Here is a 22,906-nt window from a genome sequence, read left to right on the forward strand (position 1 = left end):
CATATAATTTATTTTTTCTTTAACACCAATAACACTATTTAATTTTTGGGTTTTATCAAAACATTGCTCATAAATGATATCACCAGGTTTTGCCTTTTAGGTTTCTATCGATATCTGATTCAGTTTTCATTACATTGCTTTGTACAGCTCTTTTTATTAATTCACCATCATGAGGTTTACTTGGAATATACGAAGCTGGTCTTTCGCAGTCGTTAATAAAATTTATTTTTCGTCTAACGCTAACAAAATTATCTGGTTTTTGTTTTTTATTAAAACAGTTCTCATTAATATGATCAATAGACGTTCACTCCTTTTTTTAGGTTTCTTCATCGCTTGCCTTTCAATATTTTCTTTCCGAAAACTATCTGTATAATATTCTAAATCTGCATCGTTCGAATAAATATTTGTTTTACACTCAAGATCATTAGCATTCATATAATTTGCAACGGTTGACAATGTATCAACTTCCATGTCGTTACATTCTTTTGCATTGTCCGCCTGCCAAATTTCATCATCATCATCACCATTATAATTGGTAACATTATTATACTCAGTTGAGCAGAGCTCACAGAGTATATTAACTTTAATTGGATAACGGTTGGTTGTACAGGTATAAGGGAATCGAGATAGATATAGACTTCCATATATCAAAATCATCAGGATCGAAAAAAAATTTGATTGAGCCATGTCCGTCCGTCCGTTAACACGATAACTTGAGTAAATTTTGAGGTATCTTACTGAAATTTCGTAGGTAGGTTCCTGAGAACTCATCTCAGATAGCTGTTTAAAATGAACGATATCGGACTATAACCACGCCCACTTTTTCGATATCGAAAATTTCGAAAAACCAAAAAAGTGCGATAATTCATTACCAGAGACGAATAAAGCGATGAAACTTGGTAGGTGAGTTGAACTTATGACGCACAATAGAAAATTAGTAAAATGTTTGCCAATGGGCGTGGCACCGCCCACTTTTAAAAGAAGGTAATTTAAAAGTTTTGCAAGCTGTAATTTCGCAGTCGTTGAAGATATCATGATGTAATTTGGCAGGAACGTTGCTCCTATTACTATATGTACGCCTAATAAAAATCAACAAAATCGGAGAACGACCACGCCCACTTTCAAAAAAAAATTTTTTTAAAGTCAAATTTTAACAAAACATTTAATATCTTTACAGTATATAAGTAAATTATGTCAACATTCAACAACAGTAATAATATGGTGCAACAAAATGTAAAAATAAAAGAAAATTTCAAAATGGGCAGGGCTCTGCCCTTTTTTATTTAATTTGTCTATGATACTTTTAATGCCATAAGTCGAACAAAAATTTACCAATCCTTGTCAAATTTGGTAGGGGCTTAGACTCTGGGACGATAACTTATTTCTGTGAAAAAGGGCGAAATCGGTTGAAGCCACGCACAGATTTTTATACAGTCGGTCGTCTGTCCTTCCGCTCGGCCGTTAACACGATAACTTGAGCAAAAATCGGTATATCTTTACTAAACTCAGTTCACGTACTTATCTGAACTCACTTTGTATTGGTATAAAAAATGGCCGAAATCCGACTATGACCACGCCAACTTTTTCGATATCGAAAATTACGAAAAATAAAAAAAATGCCATAATTCTATACCAAATACGAAAAAAGGGATGAAATATGGTATTTGGATTAGTTTATTGACTCAAAATATAACTTTAGAAAAAAACTTTGTAAAATCGGTGTGACACCTACCATACTAAGTAGAATGAAACGAAAAAGTTCTGCAGGGCGAAGTAAGAAACCCTTGAAATCTTGGCAGGAATACTGTTCGTGGTATTATATATATAAATAAATTAGCGGTATCCAACAGATGCTGTTCTGTGTCACCTTGGTCCACATTTTGGTCGATATCTGGAAAACGCCTTCACATATACAACTACCACCACTCCCTTTTAAAAGCCCCATTAATACCTTTAATTTGATACCCATATCGTACAAACATATTCTAGAGTCACCCCTTGTCCACCTTATATCTCGAGAAGGCGTCCACCTATACAACTACCACCACTCCCCTTTAAAACCTTCGTTAATACCTTTAATTTTTTATCGATATCGTACAAACACATTCTAGAGTCACCCTTGGTCCACCTATAGAACCAAGCCCCACGCCCTTTTGAAATACTCATTAACACCTTTCGTTTGATACCTCGTAAAAACAAATTCTAGGGTCACCCCTGGTCCACCTTTATGGCGATATCTCCAAACCGCATCCACCTATGGAACTAAGGATAACTCCCTTTTAAAATACTCATTAACACCTTTCATTTGATACCCATATCGTACAAACAAATTCTAGAGTCACCCCTTGTCCACCTTTATGCCGATATCTCGAAAAGGCGCCACCTATACAACTACCACCACTCCCTTTTAAAACCCTTATTAATACCTTTCATTTGATACCCATATAGTACAAACACATTCTAGAGTCACCCCTCGTCCACCTTTATGGCGATATCTCGAAAAGGCGACCACCTATACAACTACCACCACTCCCTTTTAAAACCCTCATTAATACCTTTCATTTGATACCCATATAGTACAAACACATTCTAGAGTCACCCCTGGTCCACCTTTATGGCGATATCTCGAAAAGGCGTCCACCTATAGAACTAAGCCCCACGCCCTTTTAAAACACTCATTAACACTTTTCGTTTGATAGCCATATTGTAAAAACGCATTCTAGAGTCACCCCTGGTCCACCTTTATGGCGATACTTCGAAAAGGCGTTCACCTATAGAACTAAGGCCCACTCCCTTTTAAAATGCTCATTAACCCCTTTCATTTGATACCCATATCGTAAAAACAAATTCTAGGGTCACCCCTGGTCCACCTTTATGGCGATATCTCGAAGCGCCATGCACCTATGGAACTAAGGATAACTCCCTTTTAAAATACTCATTAACACCTTTCATTTGATACCGATATCGTACAAACAAATTCTAGAGTCACCCCTGGTCCACCTTTATGCCGATATCTCGAAAAGGCGTCCACATATAGAACTAAGCCCCACGCCCTTTTAAAACACTCATTAACACTTTTCGTTGGATAGCCATATTGTAAAAACGCATTCTAGAGTCACCCATGGTCCACCTTTATGGCGATACTTCGAAAAGGCGTTCACCTATAGAACTAAGGCCCACTCCCTTTTAAAATGCTTATTAACCCCTTTCATTTGATACCCATATCGTAAAAACGCATTCTAGAGTCACCCCTGGTCCACCTTTATGGCGATACTTCGAAAAGGCGTCCACCTATAGAACTAAGGCCCACTCCCTTTTAAAATGCTCATTAACAACTTTCGTTTGATACCCATATTGTACAAACGCATTCTTCATTAATACCTTTAATTTGATACCCATATCGTACAAACACATTCTAGAGTAACCCCTGGTCCACCTTTATGGCGATATCTCGAAAAGGCGTCCACATATAGAACTAAGCCCCACGCCCTTTTAAAACACTCATTAACACTTTTCGTTTGATAGCCATATTGTAAAAACGCATTCTAGAGTCACCCCTGGTCCACCTTTTTGGCGATACTTCGAAAAGGCGTTCACTTATAGAACTAAGGCCCACTCCCTTTTAAAATGCTCATTAACCCCTTTCATTTGATACCCATATCGTAAAAACAAATTCTAGGGTCACCCCTGGTCCACCTTTATGGCGATATCTCGAAACGCCATCCACCTATGGAACTAAGGATAACTCCCTTTTAAATACTCATTAACAGCTTTCATTTGATACCCATATCGTACAAACAAATTCTAGAGTCACCCCTGGTCCACCTTTATGCCGATATCTCGAAAAGGCGACCACCTATACAACTACCTCCACTCCCTTTTAAAACCCTCATTAATACCTTTCATTTGATACCCATATAGTACAAACACATTCTAGAGTCACCCCTGGTCCACCTTTATGGCGATATCTCGAAAAGGCGCCCACCTATAGAACTAAGGCCCACTCCCTTTTAAAATACTTATTAACACCTTTCGTTTGATACCCATATAGTAGAAACGCATTCTAGAGTCACCCCTGGTCCACCTTTATGCCAATATCTCGAAAAGGCGACCACCTATACAACTACCACCACTTACTTTTAAAACACTCATTAATACCTTTAATTTGATACCCATATCGTACAAACACATTCTAGGGTAACCCCTGGTCCACCTTTATGGCGATATCTCGAAAAGGCGTCCACCTATAGAACTAAGCCCCACGCCCTTTTAAGACACTCATTAACACTTTTCGTTTGATAGCCATATTGTACAAACACATTCTAGAGTCACCCCTGGTCCACCTTTATGGCGATATCTCGAAAAGGCATCCACCTGTAGAACTAAGCCCCACGCCCTTTTAAAATACTCATTAACACCTTTCGTTTGACACCCATATCGTACAAACACATTCTAGAGTCACACCTGGTCCACATTTATGGCGATATCTCGAAAAGGCGTCCAACTGTAGAACGAAACCCCAAGCCCTTTTGAAATACTCATTAACACCTTTCGTTTGATACCCATATTGTAAAAACGCATTCTAGAGTCACCCCTGGTCCACCTTTATGGCGATATTTCGAAAAGGCGTCCACCTATAGAACTAAGGCCCACTCCCTTTTAAAATGTTCATTAACCCCTTTCATTTGATACCCATATCTTACAAACAAATTTTAGGGTCACCCCTTGTCCACCTTTGTGGCGATATCTCAAAACGGCGTCCACCTATGGAAATAAGGATCACTCCCTTTTAAAATACTCATTAACGCCTTTCATTTGATACCCATATCGTACAAACAAATTCTAGAGTCAACCCTGATCCACCTTTATGGCGATATCCCTAAATGGCATCCACCTATAGAACTATGGCCCACTCCCTCTTAAAATACTCTTTAATTACCTTTCATTTGATACACATGTCATACAAACACATTCCAAGGTTACCCTCGGTTCATTTTCCTACATGGTTATTTTCCCTTATGTTGCCATCATAGCTCTCAACTGAGTATGTAATGTTCGATTACACCCGAACTTAATCTTCCTTACTTGTTTTTATACTCAGTTGAGCAGAGCTCACAGAGTATATTAACTTTGATTGGATAACGGTTGGTTGTACAGGTATAAAGGAATCGATAACTTGAGTAAGTTTTGAGATATCTTGATGAAATTTGGTATGTAGGTTCCTGGGCACTCGTCTCAGATCGCTATTTAAAATGAACGATATTGGACTATAACCACGCCCACTTTTTCGATATCGAATATTTCGAAAAATCGAAAAAGTGCGATAATTCATTACCAAAGACGGATAAAGCGATGAAAATTGGGAGATGAGTTGAACGTATGACGCAGAATAGAAAATTTGTAAAATTTTGGACAATGGGCGTGGCACCGCCCACTTTTAAAAGAAGGTAATTTAGAAGATTTGCAAGCTGTAATTTGGCAGTCGTTGAAGATATCATGATGAAATTTGGCAGGAACGTTACTGATTTTTCTATATATATGCGTAATAAAAATTAGAAAAAGCGGAGAACGACCACACCCAATTAAAAAAAAAAGTTTTTTAAAGTCAAATTTAAAAAAAAGTTAATATCTTTACAGTATATAAGTAAATTATGTAAACATTCAACTCCAGTAATGATATGGAGCAACAAAATACAAAAATAAAAGAACTTTTCAAAATGGGCGTGGCTCCGCCCTTTTTCATTTAATTTTTCTAGGATACTTTTAATGCCATAAGTCGAACAAAAATTTACCAATCCTTATGAAATTTGGTAGGGGCTAAGATTCTAGGACGATAACCGTTTTCTGTAAAAAAGGGCGAAATCGGTTGAAGCCACGCCCAGTTTTCATACACAGTCGACCGTCTGTCCTTCCGCTCGGCCGCTAACACGATAACTTGAGCAAAAATCGATATATCTTTACTAAACTCAGTTCACGTAATTATCTGAACTCACTTTGTATTGGTATAAAAAATGGCCGAAATCCGACTATGAAAAAGTTCTGCAGGGCGAGATCAAAATCCCTTGGAATCTTGGCAGGAATACTGTTCGTGGTATTACATATATAAATAAATTAGCGGTACCCGACAGATGATGGTCTGGGTCACCCTGGTCCACATTTTGGTCGATATCTCGAAAACGCCTTCACATATACAACTACCACCACTCCCTTTTAAAACCCTCATTAATACCTTTAATATGATACCCATATCGTACAAACACATTATAGAGTCACCCCTGGTCCACCTTTATGGCGATATCTCGAAAAGGCGTCCACCTATAGAACTAAGGCCCACTCCCTTTTAAAATACTCATTATAACCTTTCGTTACAAATGCAATGAAAGCAAAACTCAAATTGGGAACGGGTTTAAAAAATAAGAAGAGAAATACATCTAAATGTAAAAAACGGAATAAGATGAAAACTCGTAAAGTATCATCTAATAAAAAATTTTTGATGGCAGTTAAAAAAGGTATCAACATACTTACCACAGAGAATCTGCAGTCATTTAATGAGGCCTATAACATTTCTAAGAATGCTATAGAGTCTAGCTTTAAAAATAAAGAAAGTAGTATACCGAGAATAATTCCAGTCCCAAAAATTGGTAGAATTTTACCACTACTTCCAACTTTAACAGCGTGGGGTGCACTTAGTGGTATAGCATCTGGTGGATCAGCTATAGCAAAAGTTTTGAATTATATCAGGAATGGAAAGGAGCAATTGGCTGAGGCTAGCCGTCCTAATAGAGGAATTTTTATGCGAAATTCCTTACCGAATAAACCGAATGCTCAAGAATGTGGAATTCTTAATTTAGACGATGCTGATGGTCCTGGCACTCATTGGGTAGCATACTATAAAAACAAAAATTATAAAGAATATTTTGAAAGTTTTGGAAATTTTCAGCCACCGATTGAACTGATTAATTGTCTGAAGTCACCAATACATTACAATTATGATCAGAAACAATATGTGGACAATTATGTTTAAAATTTTTACTTAATAAAAATAAATTATGTGAAATATAAAATATAAATTGTTTATTTTATTCTTAAATATATTACAGTAAGGTACTATTAAATATAATAATTCAAAATATTTTATTCTGTATGAAATTAAAATAATGGTGAATTATATTTTTCACCAGGTTTAATCAGTCCTATATAAAATGTATTCTTATTTATTGTGTCAATAGTTGAATCTTCTAAGGAGTTGTGGGAATCCGGAAGAAAAAGAACATTATCATCCAGTTCTATCATTAGCTTCTCCCCAAACTTTGTCCTCATTCTTATGGCTTTTACTATTTTTAATATTTTATTAATTGGTACATCAATCGCCTTCAGTATTGGTTTTTGAAATTTTTCCTTTGAAATTGATTTTAAATCCTTAAGAGCTTGATTCATAATGTGGAATATGAATTGATTTTAAATCCTTAAGAGCTTGATTCATAATGTGGAATATGACTATAATCAGCAGCGGTGTTAGAGATGTGACGATGTATAAGTATATAGTTTATTACTGTTTATTAGAAGTGATCCTGATTAAACCCAGTTGAAAATCCTTATAGATGATTGCAGAGCGGCTTTAAACAATTTACTACATTTTTTACCGAAAAGATGACCAATTTATATACATTGAGACAAGTAGCTCTTATCTTACTAAATGTATGTATATGGATGAATGTGTCTGTGTCGGTATATATATATATATATATATCTTCGATGATCATCATCAATTAAGTAGCCATATTTTGATAAAAACGTTTCTAAATATTGCGGGAAAGACATTTTCTTCTTTTTTATTGTGCCACCTGTTTGATACTGAATTACAATTTATGTTGCTCTACTAGTAATGTGAAATTGTGCGATCTATATCAACAAACCACAAAATACATACCATATATATATATATATATATTTAGAAACGTTTTTATCAAAATATGGTGACTTAATTGATGATGATCATCGAATATTTTTTTATTCTATGATAAATGAATTTAGATCATGTCTATCAGAACCATTTATATATTCATTCAATGGATTACATAAGAATTTTGCTGACAATTCATATAAGGTGTAACGTACACCTTGAAAGTGCATCCGCCCCTTTGCGCGATCAATGTGGATTTTCCCTCAGCTAGCTCAGTTTAAAAGCGGGATCCTCAATCCTTTTGCCACATTGATGCGAGGCGGATGTTACAATCATCATTCTCATACGTCTCCACACATCCCACCAGAAGCCCACCCTGCCTCGGACCGCTCGTTTATTTCGTAGTTCAGCAGGTCCCCTTTCTTACCTTTGCTCCTCGCGATTCCACACTACCTACCCTTTTGCCATCATCCCCATCCCCAACCGATTAAATCTGCAAACCATATTCCAATTTCTTTTCATGCTTCAAACAAGTATTTTAATACAACAAGAAGCATGCTTAACAGATTTACCTCTTTACAATTATAAATTACACAGCCATTTATATTTAATCTCGAATGCCTACGTATAACACACGCAACGTATAACACACAAAGGATTCTCTTTAAGTGATTTATTCATCATGAGTTCTGTCAAAGCAAAAAAAATTATACCATACAAAAAAAAAAAATGTATATAAAATATTTTAATTTTCTCTTTTCTTCTGTGTCAGCACAAAAAAAAACCAAACCCTTCGCCTGGCTCAAGATGAGCATTACTTTTAATGAAACACCTAAATCCTACAGCCTACCTAAAAGAGCTCTCTTCGGTGGAAAACGGATATTTGGGGCAGCTGGATATTTCAGCAATCAGGAAACTATTGCGGTCTTGGCACCCTGGTTTGGTGATTTCGTGTACCCGACTATCACCAATTTGACATCAAATACCAAAAATTACAAAATCAATTTATACAATACGTATACATATATATATATATATATTTTTTTTTTATCTTAAAAGAAACTGCTTTCATTTGCTTGTTGGGTTACATTAACCAAAAGCTTTTTTACAAGAATTTTGCTGTCTTCACCCCATGTGGTTTTAGAGGCACTGTTGTACGCCTGCATGCTGATGAAAAGTGATTGTGGTAGGTTTCCGAAAAAAATTTCCCTGGCGCAGAGCAAAAGCTTTTGTTTATTGACGGGGTGGTGTTCAACTAACAGATAGAAACTATATTGTACACTGGTTACAAAAAGGCTGGTGCTTTTGCGCCCGTTTGGAGTTCATGCACCTCGCGTAGTCTTCAAGGGTGCAATTGACTCATTAATATGTGAAGAAACCCAACAAACACAGCCAAGTTTATTCTCGAACGTAAGTTATCACCTTACGCGGTATTTGAGGTAAAGTTGAGGAATTTTGAACAACTTTCTGACCGCACTTCCACGTATATGTAACACATATATATAATTATATTTCGTTCATTTTTATTGCAAAAAAAAAAAAAATATGTACAATTGTTATTCGAACAACTGCATATCAAAACAAGTATACCCCAAGTACAAAAATGAATACCAGCAAAGAAAAATAATGGCCTTCGAACCCAAATAGAGAATAGCCTTTGCGATGATGTAGAGAAATAACGTTAAAGATTTGAGGAAGGAATTTGATCTCAAGGGCATATCGACTCGACATTAAATTAAATTGTTTGTTGGGAGTTTAGTAACCCCGGCAACTAATAAAATTATCCAAAAAAAATCTTACCAAAAAAAAGGCGCAAAAAAAAGAAAGGAAAATAGGTCTAAAAAAATTTAAATCCACCGACTTACCAAGGTTTAACTGCTGTCTCTGCGTACAACTGCTATTCCACATCCATCATGCGCGTTAGCCAAAAGCTATGTAGTTTTTGTGCCGCCTGGAATTCTAGGCCTTTGGCCTTGAAAATTGCTTTTTTCCGGACGAACGCGGGTTTCTTTATGGGCGTTTTGCCCCGCCGCACATAAATTTTGAACACCAAAAAAAAAAAAACTGTAGGATTTTGTCCTTGTGGAGGGTGGAGCCGTGTGTAGAAGTCCACGAAAGTGGGGAAAGCTTCTGACCGCCGTTCACCTGGGAGTGGTCAGAGCGATTCTTTTGCATGCGGTTTGCCGGTCGTTGGCGGCCAAGTATCCTCTGGGTAGCCGCTAAACATCCGTTTAGCGGTGAGCTAATGTGAGAAGGCGACTACCTGGCTAGGCCACTCTGACATAATCGGTTTAAGGGCTAGCCGTGGGAGATCTCATCGGCAGCGTCTGTACACCTCTAGGTGCGGCTGCAAGCGGGCGTCTGTCCTGGAGCAAGCGGCTCGCTATATAAACGTGCAAGTAATATTTACACCCTATTTACACCCCCGCTGTGCGGGTTGTGCGCTGGGCTTGGGACCCGCCACGTAAAACCATACTCCAATGAAATATAACAAAAAGCCTCGGATAAATACACTCTCTATTGATGACGACCATGGCAAACGTTTGAAGGACAATGAATTGAGGGCGTGAACCTGGAACGTCCGCTCCCTGAATGGGATTGGTGCAGATGCCCGGCTGGTTGGTGCCCTCGTCAAAGCAAAATCTGACATCACCACCATCCAAGAAATGCGTTGGACGAAGCAAGGAAGAAAGAAGATCAAAAATTGTTACATATATTGGAGTGGCCACCGTGGTGAGATGGTAGCGTGCTCCGCCTATCACACCGTATGCCCTGGGTTCGCACCCCGGGCAAAGCAACATCAAAATTTTAGAAATAAGGTTTTTCAATTAGAAGAAAATTTTTCTAAGCGGGGTCGCTCCTCGGCAGTGTTTGGCAAGCGCTCCGGGTGTATTTCTGCCAAGAAAAGCTCTCACTGAAAACTCATCTGCCTTGCAGATGCCGTTCGGAGTCGGCACAAAACATGTAGGTCCCGTCCGGCCAATTTGTAAAGAAACTCAAGAGGAGCACAACACAAATTGGAAGAGAAGCTCGGCTTAGTTCTCTTCGGAGGTTATCGCGCCTTACATTTATTTTTTATTTATTGGAGTGGCCATACGAATAAGCGCAGTTTCGGCGTCGGATTCGTGGTGGGAGAGAGACTTTGTCGCCAAGTACTGGCGTTCACGCCTGTGAACGAGCGTCTCGCCGCTACCCGAATAAAAGCAAAATTGTTTAATATATCATTCATCTGCGCCCATGCGCCGACAGAGGAGAAAGACGATGAGGTGAAAGACACCTTTTATGAAAGATTAGAACGCACATACGAGCGCTGCACCGTCACGATATAAAGGTCGTGCTTGGTGACTTTAACGCCAGGGTGGGCAAAGAAGGTGTTTTTGGCCCTACAGTCGGAAAGTTCAGCCTACACAATTAAACTTCTCCTAACGGACTGAGGCTGATTGACTTTGCTGGTGCTCGAAACCTGGTCATATCCAGCACGAGGTTCATACATAAAAATATACATCAAGCTACATGGCTGTCTCCTGATCGAAATACTCGCAATCAGATCGATTACGTTGTGATAGACGGATGGCATGCCTCCAGTGTTTTAGATGTGCTCACGATCCGAGGACCTAACATCGACTCGGACCATTATCTCGTTGCAGCCAAAATACGCACCCGCCTCAACGCGGCTAAAACCAAGGAACAAAAAACACAAGGGAAGGTAGACGTCGGAAAGCTTCAATCACAACAGACTGCCAATGATTTCGCAATTCGACTCTCACACCTGCTCTCTGAGAGCACAACTACTCCTGAAGAAATACAGGAGCAGTGGGAGTATATCTCCAAAGCCTTCGTAATGCCGCCGAGTAAAAAATTGGTTACAGGCGGCCACGAAAAAACAACTGGTACGATGAAGAATGCCGCGTTGCAACCGAAAGAAAAGACGCTGCCTACAGGGTGACGTTAAAAGCAAGCGCAACAAGAGGAGTGTGTGAACGCTATCTTGAGTTGGAAAGGAAGCGAGACACCTTTCCAAGAAGAAAAAAGCAGAAGCAGAAAGGCGTGAGTGCGAGGAGCTTGAGCTGCTAGCCACCAGGAATAACGCCCGAAAATTTTACCAAAAAATACGGCGACAGAGGGAAGGTTTTAAGATCGGGGCAAACTCCTGTAGGAACGAAAACGGCGACCTTGTAACTGATGGCCATAGAGTGATTAGATTATGGAGGGAACACTTCTCTGCTCTCCTAAATGGAGGCAGCAATTCAGCGCGCAGAGATGAAGAACCCGATCCCGCAATCGATGATGATGGAATATATGTCCCCCCCGCCCGATTATGACGAAGTTAGAATAGCAATCACCAGATTGAAAAACAAAAAGGCCGTAGGACAAATCTTGGAAAAAACCCGTGAAAGGAGAATCGAAACACATCACCCCTTCGTCGACTTTAAAGCCGCCTTCGACAGCACGAAAAGGAGCTGCCTATATGCCGCTATGTCTGAATTTGGTTTCCCTGCAAAACTTATACGGCTGTGCAAAATAACGTTCATCAACACCATCAGCTCAGTCAGAATTGTGAAGGATCTCTCTGAACCGATCGAAACTAAACGAGGTTTTAGACAGGGTGACCCCCTATCGTGCGATTTCTTTAATTTGATGCTGGAGAAAATTATACTAGCTGCAGAACTTAACCGCACTGGAACAATATACTATAAAAGCGTGAAATTACTGGAATATGCTGATGACATTGATATCATCATCGGCCTAAACACCGCGCTGTTAGTTCTGCTTACTCCAAACTGGAAAAAGAAGCGGTAAAGATGTGTTTGATAGTGAATGAGGACAAAACGAAGACCTGCTGTCATCCAGCAAAGAGTCAGCGCATACACGCCTTGGCAACCACGCTACTGTTGGCGGCCATAATTTCGAAATAGTAAAAGACTTCGTTTATTTGGGAACCAGCATCAACACTAGCAACAACATCAGCACTGAAATCCAGCGAAGAATCAATCTTGCCAATAAATGCTACTTTGGACCAAGTAGGCAATTGAAAAGTAAATTCGTCTCTCGGCGAACGAAAACCATACTCTACAAGTCACTTCTCGTACCCGTCCTGCTATATGGGGCAGAAGCATGGACCATGACAACAGAAGATGAAGCGGCTTTGGGAGTGTTCGAGAGAAAAGTTCTTCGAAAGATTTATGGACCTCTACGCGTTGGCGATGATGAGTACCGAAGAAGATTTAATGATGAGCTGTACGAGCTATACGCAGACATCAACATAGTCCAGCGAATTAAAACGCAGCGGCTGCGCTGGCTAGGCCATGTTATGCGAATGAAAGATGATGCTCCGGCCAAGAACCCGCCTATGGAAGTAGAGGAAGAGAGCGGCCCCACTCAGTTGGAAGGACCATGTGGAAAACGATTTAGACTCCCTTGGTGTGACCAATTGGCGCCGGATGGCGGAGTGAAAGAGCGACTGGCGCGCCTTGTTGGACGGCCATAACCGTTTAGACGGTTAAGCGCAAATTAAGTAAGTAAGTAAGTACGATTTTGTCCTTACTGGACCTTGCGCCAGGGATATATGTATATATATATATATATAGATAGATAAGTTAATAAAACGTTTACGCGATCCTGCGCACAGTCGACATACTCCACTTTAATGACACAGCTATTCTATCCTTTTAATGGTAACTAACCCTTTTATATAGGCAATAGCTAAACAGCAACACCGTTTCTAGTTGGCGTTTCTATGGTTTTACTTCCAGCCAACAACGACCATGTCTCCCTATATCCATCCTTTTCCTAAGCTCTAGCCCACCGTACCTACATTTCGTCATATAGCAACTTTCTGACATAGAGCTTTTAACTTACCTGTGGTGAGAAAGTTGTTGCTGTCATTTGTTTTGACATTTCACGGCGCAGACCGGCATTAAAAGAACACAAAGCCCACACAAAATATATAAGATAATAATGCACAATGCGATCATTAATGCTGCAAAGTCATGAGCGCTCCATAACTCAAATCAAACCCAATCGTGAGGCCGATCTACCATTTTCATGCTCAAAAGATCAAAAGCCAGATTTTTTGCACTCGCCAAATGACGAGCGTCTTGGTGCTTACGATGGGCATCAGGGAGCGGCATGGTGCCCAGATGTTGATTGGACTACGATGAAACCTATATCGGGCGCAGGCGATATGACAACAAAATACGGGTTGCAGAACATGGCGTTGCAATTGCACCCCTACCTACAAAGTCGTCGTCGCGAACATGCGGCTTCAGTCACTCTGGCAAACAAGCGGCCCACTCCATGGATAAAGATATGGGACAAAATCCAGAACGGTTCGCGATTGATGCACGCTCAGCACATGAAAGCACTGCCGAGCAAAGCCCATTGCTACGTATGCCAATGCTGGCATCTACAACCACATCTATGCTGTGGGGACTCTTGGATGAAACAATAATCATAGGGCACGAAAATGGCCAAATTTCTGTTTGGGATATACGGGAGGGTGGTGGTGAGGTTAATTCAGTGAAGGATCATACGGCTGTTAAAAACGATATGCAGATAAATAAAGATGGTATTCTGTTTGTGACTGCATCCAAAGATGCAGCAGCGAAGATATTTGACTTGGAATCACTGATGTGTCTGAAGACCCTTAAAACAGAATGGCCTGTCAACTCGGCTGCAATCAGCTCAATTATGGACCATGTTGTCTTGGGTGGTGGACAAGACGCCATGGAGGTGACAACATGTTGATGTGTTATATACAAACCGATATTCGCAGCGTGTGAAAATAGTAGCAACTTAGTTCAATTGTAATTCAACCGGAAGTGAAGGATATATTTATTATTTGACATATAGAAGTAAGACAAAGTTGTATTGTATTGCAGAGGGTCATTCCATATAAATATGAATTCATAACACCTTTCCTGAATGACGTTCTTAAATAATGTATACAAAGAGGTTTATAACTAAATATATACATATATAAGTAGTTTATGATTTAAAATTTTATAGACTTGATACCAATAGCCTCTGAGAGATATGTATGCTTTCCCTTAAATACTCCTTTCGCTAGAATATTAGCTACCATGTCGTTTGTCGAGATATAGCGGAGGATGATCTTTCCATTTTGTAGATGTTGTCGAATGAACTGGCCTTTGATATCTACGTGTTTCGTACGGGGCGAGTATGAATTATAAGTTGCGATTTGTATTGCACTTTTATTGTCGCAGTAAAGTACTAGTGGTTTTTCGGTATCCTCCAATTCCTGATGAAATCTTTGAAGCCATATTGCGTAAATTTTCGAGAATAATCATCCACGAAGGTCACAAAAAATCTATGGCCCGAGTGAGATTTAGTTGGAAATGGACCGACGACGTCTGAATGGATCAGATCAAGCAGGTTGTTAGCACGCGTACCAATTTCTTTGAAAGGCGCACGAGTTTGCTTACCTTTAATGCATACGACGCATTGCTCATTTCCAATTTTACCAAAATCAACACCACTACACGAATCTTTAATTTTTCTTAACTTTTCAGTGCACATGTGGCCCGTTCTGCGGTGCCACAAATCAAAGTTATTGCTGGCCAGAAAAGCACTTTTTTCACACTGAATGTTTAATTTGTATAGATCATTTACAGCGGCCGCGGTGGCTATCAAATTGCTCTGCAATAATCTTTATTGAATATTAGCTTATTCCCGTTTTTGGTTATTTCGCGCACGGACAATAAATTTGCGCACAACTCAGGAGCGTAACCTGCTTTAAGCACAGCATCGTATCGAGATGATAAACACAATTTTACATTACCACTTGACACTACTGGAATGGTTTTATTGTTCGCTACAATAATGTTTTTATCAATTGACTGTTTTTCATTCAAAATAATGTTTTTATTTTGCGTCATATGTGCGGTTGCGCCAGAATCAATATACCAATCAGCTGTGCGGCTGTCATGCGAAAGCAAAGAAGCAAATAGAATTTTCTCACCTTTTGTGTGAGTATTGCCACCTCTTCTTTTATTGGGGCACTTTCTTGCAAAGTGACCTTCTTCTTTGCAATTGTGACATTTAAGAAATTTAGTTGTTTTCTTTTTATTCTTTGTGTAAAGCGCATTTTCAGACTCTTGTCTATCAAATTTTGCCTCTTGCAATAAAAGCGTTTTGACACTATCAATTGTAAGCTTTTGATTAGAGTTCTCGATAGCTAAAACCAAAGCACGAAAGTCATCCGGCAGGCCTGCTAGTATCAGTGATGCAGTCACCTCTTCATCAATTTTCAGTCCAGCATTTTGCACTTTTAATGACGTCATCACTAAAGAATTTAAATATTCCTGCATCGACGAGAAATCAGAGAGTCTACATTGGACGAGTTGTTTAAGTAGTCCGACTCTGCGCGTTACAACGGAGTCTTCGTATGCTGAAATCAAGGCTTCCCAAGCCTCTTTTACTGTTTTAGCAGTTGCAATGTGTGAAAAGTGTATGGGCTCAACCATTAGAGTGATTTCGGCAATAGCGCGTCCATCTGCTTGTACATATTTTTGTGCGGCATCAGCCTTTAACCCCGATTGTAACACGTCCCAGCAATCTTTAATCACTAGATAAGATTTAGCGTGGAGTTTCCATACATCGAAGTTTTCACGCCCTTTTAGACGTTCGAATGAGAAACCAATATTATTCGCCTGCATTATGTTTTTCGGAACACAATATTTTTATCTTGAGACAACCAAAGTGTACTTTTTTCAAGAATGACTTCAAGAATTAACAATTCTACAATTCACCCGCGAGACTTAAGGCCCATAACCTATTGATGTGTTATATACAAACCGATATTCGCAGCGTGTGAAAATAGTAGCAACTTAGTTCAATTGTAATTCAACCGAAAGTAAAGGATATATTTATTATTTGACATATAGAAGTAAGACAGAGTTTTATTGTATTGTAGAGAGTCATTCCATATAAATATGAATTCATAACACAACAACATCAACCTGGTGTTTTTCCATGACGGCCACCCCACCCAATGCATCACGAGCGGTCCAAGGTAGCGTATATCTTGCAGACGCCCAAACGTAGGGAACACCCACCCTGACATTGTCTCCTGACACGAGAGCTCAGCCGGGGATGTGTTGAATCGATTGATATATGACTACTTGCGGGAATTTTTTGCCATAATTTGTTTGCATATAAGATTTTTTTACTTTAGGTGTTCTTTGTAGGTGAACCCGGTACTGATACTCCCTGTATGCTGTCTCCCCGCCGACTTCACCCTCATCGACGGAAAGAAACATCTCAGGTAACGGTTAGGTTATTGTTTGATATTTTTGGCATGCCAAGCACCTAGGGTTTTCCCTGCCAAAGACTCAAGAAGATACATGTTGTTCACCAACACCTTTGAAAAGCGATATTTAGTAAATTTTCTGCAAACCTTCGAATTGATGTTTTGCTTGAAGTCGCTAAGCACGAAGTTGCGTTTATATACTTCTTGTCCGGGTATGAAGCGTATTTCGCGTATTCTTTTGTTGTAGCGAGACGCGTTCGTCTCATATGCTTCATGTAGATTTTCTCTTATTTTCTCACGCATTATCCTCAGTCTATCACTGTGATCTAGGGTGAACATTTCGTTGTCAGAGAGACTATCTAATTTCCGTGCTAGTGCATAATCTGATCCGGTCGTAAACATGTTAAATCCGAACAATGAAAAATAAGGTGACACTCCTGTTGCAGAGTGCACCGCGCTGCGAAGGGAGCATTCTATTTCTGGAGATATAAATCCCAGTCACGATGATCGTTTTCAAGTTACGATCTGATGGCTGCTAGTACGGATTGGTTAGCGCGTTCGGCTGGATTGGATTGGGGAGCATAGAAAGCTGTCTTCAGGTGCTTAACCCCATAGGCCCCTAACAGTTCAGAGAATTGACTCGAAGTAAACTGTTTTCCATTGTCGGAATGGATAACTTCCGGTACCCCAAATTTATCGAAAATTTCATCTGTGATGAACTTAACCACATTTCCGGCTATAGCTTCGCGCATGGCTTTTAGAAATATAAATTTAGAAAAATGATCGACCACAATGAATATGAAACAGTTTCCGCGTTTAGATCTAGGGTATTTCCCAGAAAATCGATGTATATTTTCTGAAATGGGCGGATCGTAACTACCTCATTACCTATTCCCTGTTTTAAAACCGCATTCGCTGGTTTTGTTTCCTTGCAGGTCTGACAGTCCCTCACAAAATTTCGCACCTGTACCACCTTATTCGGCCAATAATACCCCCAGCCGTAGGCGGTGTAACGTTTTGGTCATGCCACCATGCGCAGCTATCTCTGGACAATGTGACTTTTCGAGAAGAGTCGAAGTCAAAGTTTCAGGGACCCATAATTTTCATTCATTTTCCTCAAATTCCATGTCTTTAGATACAAATTTTTTAAATACCATCCCGTCTTCTACCTTGAGATCAGGAGGCCATTCCTTATTGTCTTCTACAGTCTTTATTAAATCTTTGTTCTCCTTCGATTCGAACTCCACTGTTTCCATATTTGCGATGGGTGAAGTGTAAGTTTCCTCAATGCAACGCGACAGGGTGTCAGCCACAACATTGTGTGAGCCTTTCCGATGTTCGAATACAAAGTTAAACGCTTGTAGTTGTAGTGACCACCTAGCTAATCTCCCATTTAAGTCTCTCAAAGACATTAACCACTTTAAACTAGCGTGGTCCGTCACTACCGTAAAAGGCATCAGGTCAATATAGGGACGAAATTTCTTTACCGCCATCACAGCCGCGAGGCATTCCTTCTCTGTCGTGCTGTACTTCCTTTGGCACTCGTTAACTTTTTCGAAAGTACGCGATTGGCTTTTCTGCGCAATCGCTTTCCTTCTGGTATAGTACATCACCCAGGCCATAGTCAGATGCATCGCACTGCACCCAAAATCGCTTCGAAAAATCCGGGTGCTTAAGGACCGAAGCACTCGTCAGAGCTTTCTTTAAATCAGTGATTGCTTCCAGAGCTTCGGTAGATATTTCAAATTTACTTCCCTTTTTTAAAGAGTCGGTTAGAGGCGCTGCCATAGTGGCGAAATCTTTTATGAATCGCCTATACCAACCGGCGGTGCCAAGGAAACTACGTACTTACTTGCCTGACTTGGGAATAGGAATGTCCTGAATTGCTTTAATTTTTTCGGGGTCTGTCTTTAACATCCCACTTCCTACTATATAACCCAAATAGGGCAACTCCTTAAAACAAAATTTGGATTTGCCTAACCCTATCGTTAAATTCGCGTCTCTTAGACATATAACGACCTCTTGTAGGATTCGCAGATGTGATTCAAAATCGGGTGCGATGATTAATAAGTCATCTAGGTATATAAAAACGTTAGATTTGAGCTTTTGTGGAATGACACGGTCCATTAAACGGCATAATCTTTGGGCTGCGTTACACAACCCAAACGGTATTGTAACAAATTGATAGAGAGGGCGTCCGGGCACGGTGAATGCTGTGTATGCCTTACTACTGTCATCAAGTTCGATTTGCCAAAAGGCGAACTTTAAATCGACACTACTTATAAAGTGTGTGTCATCGAGGCGACTTAGAATGCCCTCGATGTTTTGTTGGGATACGCATCCTTCACCGTGACTCCATTTAATTTGCGTGCATCTAAGCAAAACCGATTTCTACCGGGTTTACGTACTACTGTCGTGCGGTTACACCAAGGGCTTTCACTTTCCTCTATCACCCCCAGCTTCAGCATCTTGTCTACTTCTTCATATACGATTTCCTGCATGGCTGGGGATAGAGGATAGTGCCGCTCCTTGATTGGCACCGCGTCGTCGACCAGCTTGATGACATGTTTTTCTATGTTGGTACGCCCTAACCCATGCTTCTCATACATCCTGAAATCACTAACAACTTCGTCTAAGCGTTGTTTTTGCTCAGCTGTAAGGCTGTGTAATACGCGTTTCTTATTTCGATCTTCTTCAGACACCATTTCCTCTTCTATCTTGTTAAGATCGATTTCATCGGCAGCTATTACCTCCGGGGCCAACTGCAATGTACGCCAAAAGTCCACGCCAAGGTAAATATTTTGCTCCAGTTAGGGGCATATAAAATGTGATTTTGTGTACTAAACTATCGAATCTTATGGGTACCGTGATCTTGCTAAGTATATTGTGCCTCCGACCGCCTGCCGTTTTGACGGAGGACACATACCGCTCGATCAGCACAGCTATTTCGTCAACGAACTCCCCACACCCCCGGCCTAAAATACTTACGGACGCGCCGGTATCTAATAAGCCGCATGTTTGTAACCCCAAGATTTCAATCTCTGCGAACAGCCGCGCATCAACGCTACTATTCTTCTTGACCGAAGCTATTACTTTTTGCCGGAGTATTTTTCGTTGACGAAATCAATGCCTCGCCTTCTGAACTCTTCGCGACACTGCCCGACATCCCATCACTATACTCTCTGCAAAGATTCTTTCCCGAGTTTCAATATATTTTCTGTACCGTTCCTCGTGGGATGGCGTACTTTCCTTAGGCGCCTTCGGTTGCCTATCTGTCGTAGTGTTTTTAAAAATAGAAATTTCTTTTTCATTTGTTAATGCACACTCCTTGTCGAGGGGCGTGTTCGTAGCCGCATCTATTTTGACAGGGTTTGGGTGCAGCGCGATTCCTCCGTCGCAACCGCGCTCCGTGACATGTTTCCCAAAGGATTACACGACGGACACTTGGGGATAATCACGTCTCGCTTCCCGCATTTATAACAAAAAACTCGACGCTGTAGAGACATACACTCGGAGAAAAAGTGCCCATCCGCACCACATTTCCAACACGACACTTTTCTCTGAACCACACCCTGCTTTCTTGACGAATGATGCATTTCCTCCACGGCGACTTGACCCTCATCACCGGTAGTGAAATACTCTTGTTCTTGTACCTGGCTAACCTCATCGACGCGCTTTGTCCCTGTCGTAAATACATTCGCTGGCATACGCTCGCGACGCGGAAAAACCCGTTCAACCTCTTTACACTCCATGCTTAACTGGTCCAGTGAGTACGCGGAAATCAGGTAAACCATTTTGGCCAGGGACTCGCGCAAGTTCCCTTTTATCAACCGTACTATTTCATATTCCGGGATGGGATTCCAGAGTCGCGATCGCAACGTACCGACGACGCACAGTGTTTCGTGTAGAAAAAGCTAGCTATACAAAAAAAAGTTCTTATTCCAAGAAAAGTGTAATGGGAAATGAAAGAAAACAAACAAAATAACGGGATTTTTGCTTTTTTTTTGATATTTTTGCTCGTATATTGAGTAATTGAAGTAAGAAGGCATGAGTGGCCGTAAAATGCATTGATTAATTTGCAAAATTCTTGTTGAATATTAAGCTTCATATTTATTTTAAGTGAAAACTTTTATATAATTTTTTTGATGGATTCTAAGCTATAAGATAAGTAAATTTTTTATAGTAATTATTTCGCAATTAGAGTATTTTAAATATATTTAACATTCCGTTATTAAGAAGAAAAGGTATTTTTTCTCTATATTTTTAACTTTAGGGACAACAAAGTTACATACATCCGCTGACATCCGGGCTAAATTTTACATATGTTATAGTCGAAAGTATTCTCTAATAGTCGAAGGAAAAAACTATTGCGAATTCTTTGCACATCTATTTTTAATTTTTTTTTTGTAGATTTAGTAATCTCTACATATAAAATAGGATGTATGTACGTACCAGCTCCGACGAGATATTTGAACCTTTAAAGCTGATATACAAACGGCAAAACGAATTCCCAGGCACAGGGAACAAACACGTAGCCATAAAACACTGTAACGTAGCGTTACAATAAACCACTTGTACTTATGCTTGTATAGCATAGTCAACAACCACTAATAGCAAACCAATGAAAAAGCACAATAATGGTGCGTTGACTTCTCAACCAGTTTCTATAGCATAGCCAAAAACCACTTGTATAGCATAGTCAACAACCACTGATAGAAAACGAATGAAAAAGCACAATAATGGTGCGTTGACTTCTCAACCAGTTTGCGGCACCACCCATATAAACATTGAATTTGCATTTTTGCAATTCAGTCCTCGCAGGTGAGCCAGCGGGAGTGGTTGTCTTCTTAAAGACAAAATTGCCACTCCGGCTAGCTAGCCGAGTGGAAGGGGCGCTGTCATGGCGCAGGTCACCCTCCACCAGAGTTGGACGACGCGGGTGGTGTCTTCGGACTATCCTTCCCTCCGTCGCCCACCCTGGTGTTGAGCGGCCCGCTGCCTTAATGACCAAATGACCCCCCTCCCCCGCGGCTCGGACTGAGCGGAAGGGGCGCTGTCATGGCGCGAGTCACCCTTCACCTGGGCTGGACGACGCGAGTGGTGTCTTCGGACTATCTTCCCTCCGTCGCCCACCCTGGTGTTGAGCGGCCCGCTGCCTTAATGACCAAATAACCCCCTCCCCCCTCAGCTCTGATTTTAGTAGGCTGGCCGGAGCGGAGGGACCACTTCCTCTAGTTAGCTGGGGAGAAGAGGGTTCTGCCGTGGCGCGAGTCACCCCCTGCTGCACCAGGATGACGCGAGTGGTGTCTTCGGACTACCCTTCCCTCCGTCATCCTGGTCTGGTAAGGAATGACTCGCCGCCCGAACGACCGCACGACCCCCTCTCCGCAGCTCTGGTTTCGGCCGTGAGCTGATGCGTGCGCACAAGGGGCTACCGCTGTGCCGTTAAGGTGCACTTCCCCTCCGCCACGGGTCGACCCACGGCGCCTCGGCTGGTACAACCCCACCCCCCTTACACACCTTCTACTAGTGTGCAAGTAGGGAGGCGGGGGTGTCCAGCGGTGAAACCAGCACTAACCCGAGTCCTCGCAGTTTCTCCCTCAGGTGACTGACCCCGCCGATTACCGAGCCTGCCGAAGACGTTCGATCAGCCCGATCCTGCCGAAGCCGACCGAGCGACCAATACAAGTCCGCTGGTACGCCCATCCTATCCCGCCCGGAACACGCAGCCG

General features: G+C 40.9%; 1 protein-coding gene and 1 pseudogene across 2 annotated transcripts in view; both read left to right on the forward strand.

Moving 5' to 3' along the window:
* LOC137235468 (uncharacterized) overlaps nucleotides 1–22,906 on the forward strand; it is a 718,941-nt gene that overhangs the window by 251,071 nt on the left and 444,964 nt on the right. The window lies entirely within an intron of this gene.
* On the forward strand, nucleotides 13,869–14,650 carry LOC137234957 (eukaryotic translation initiation factor 3 subunit I-like; annotated as a pseudogene).

Source organism: Eurosta solidaginis, chromosome X (assembly GCF_040869045.1).
Source record: "Eurosta solidaginis isolate ZX-2024a chromosome X, ASM4086904v1, whole genome shotgun sequence".
Taxonomy (NCBI): domain Eukaryota; kingdom Metazoa; phylum Arthropoda; class Insecta; order Diptera; family Tephritidae; genus Eurosta; species Eurosta solidaginis.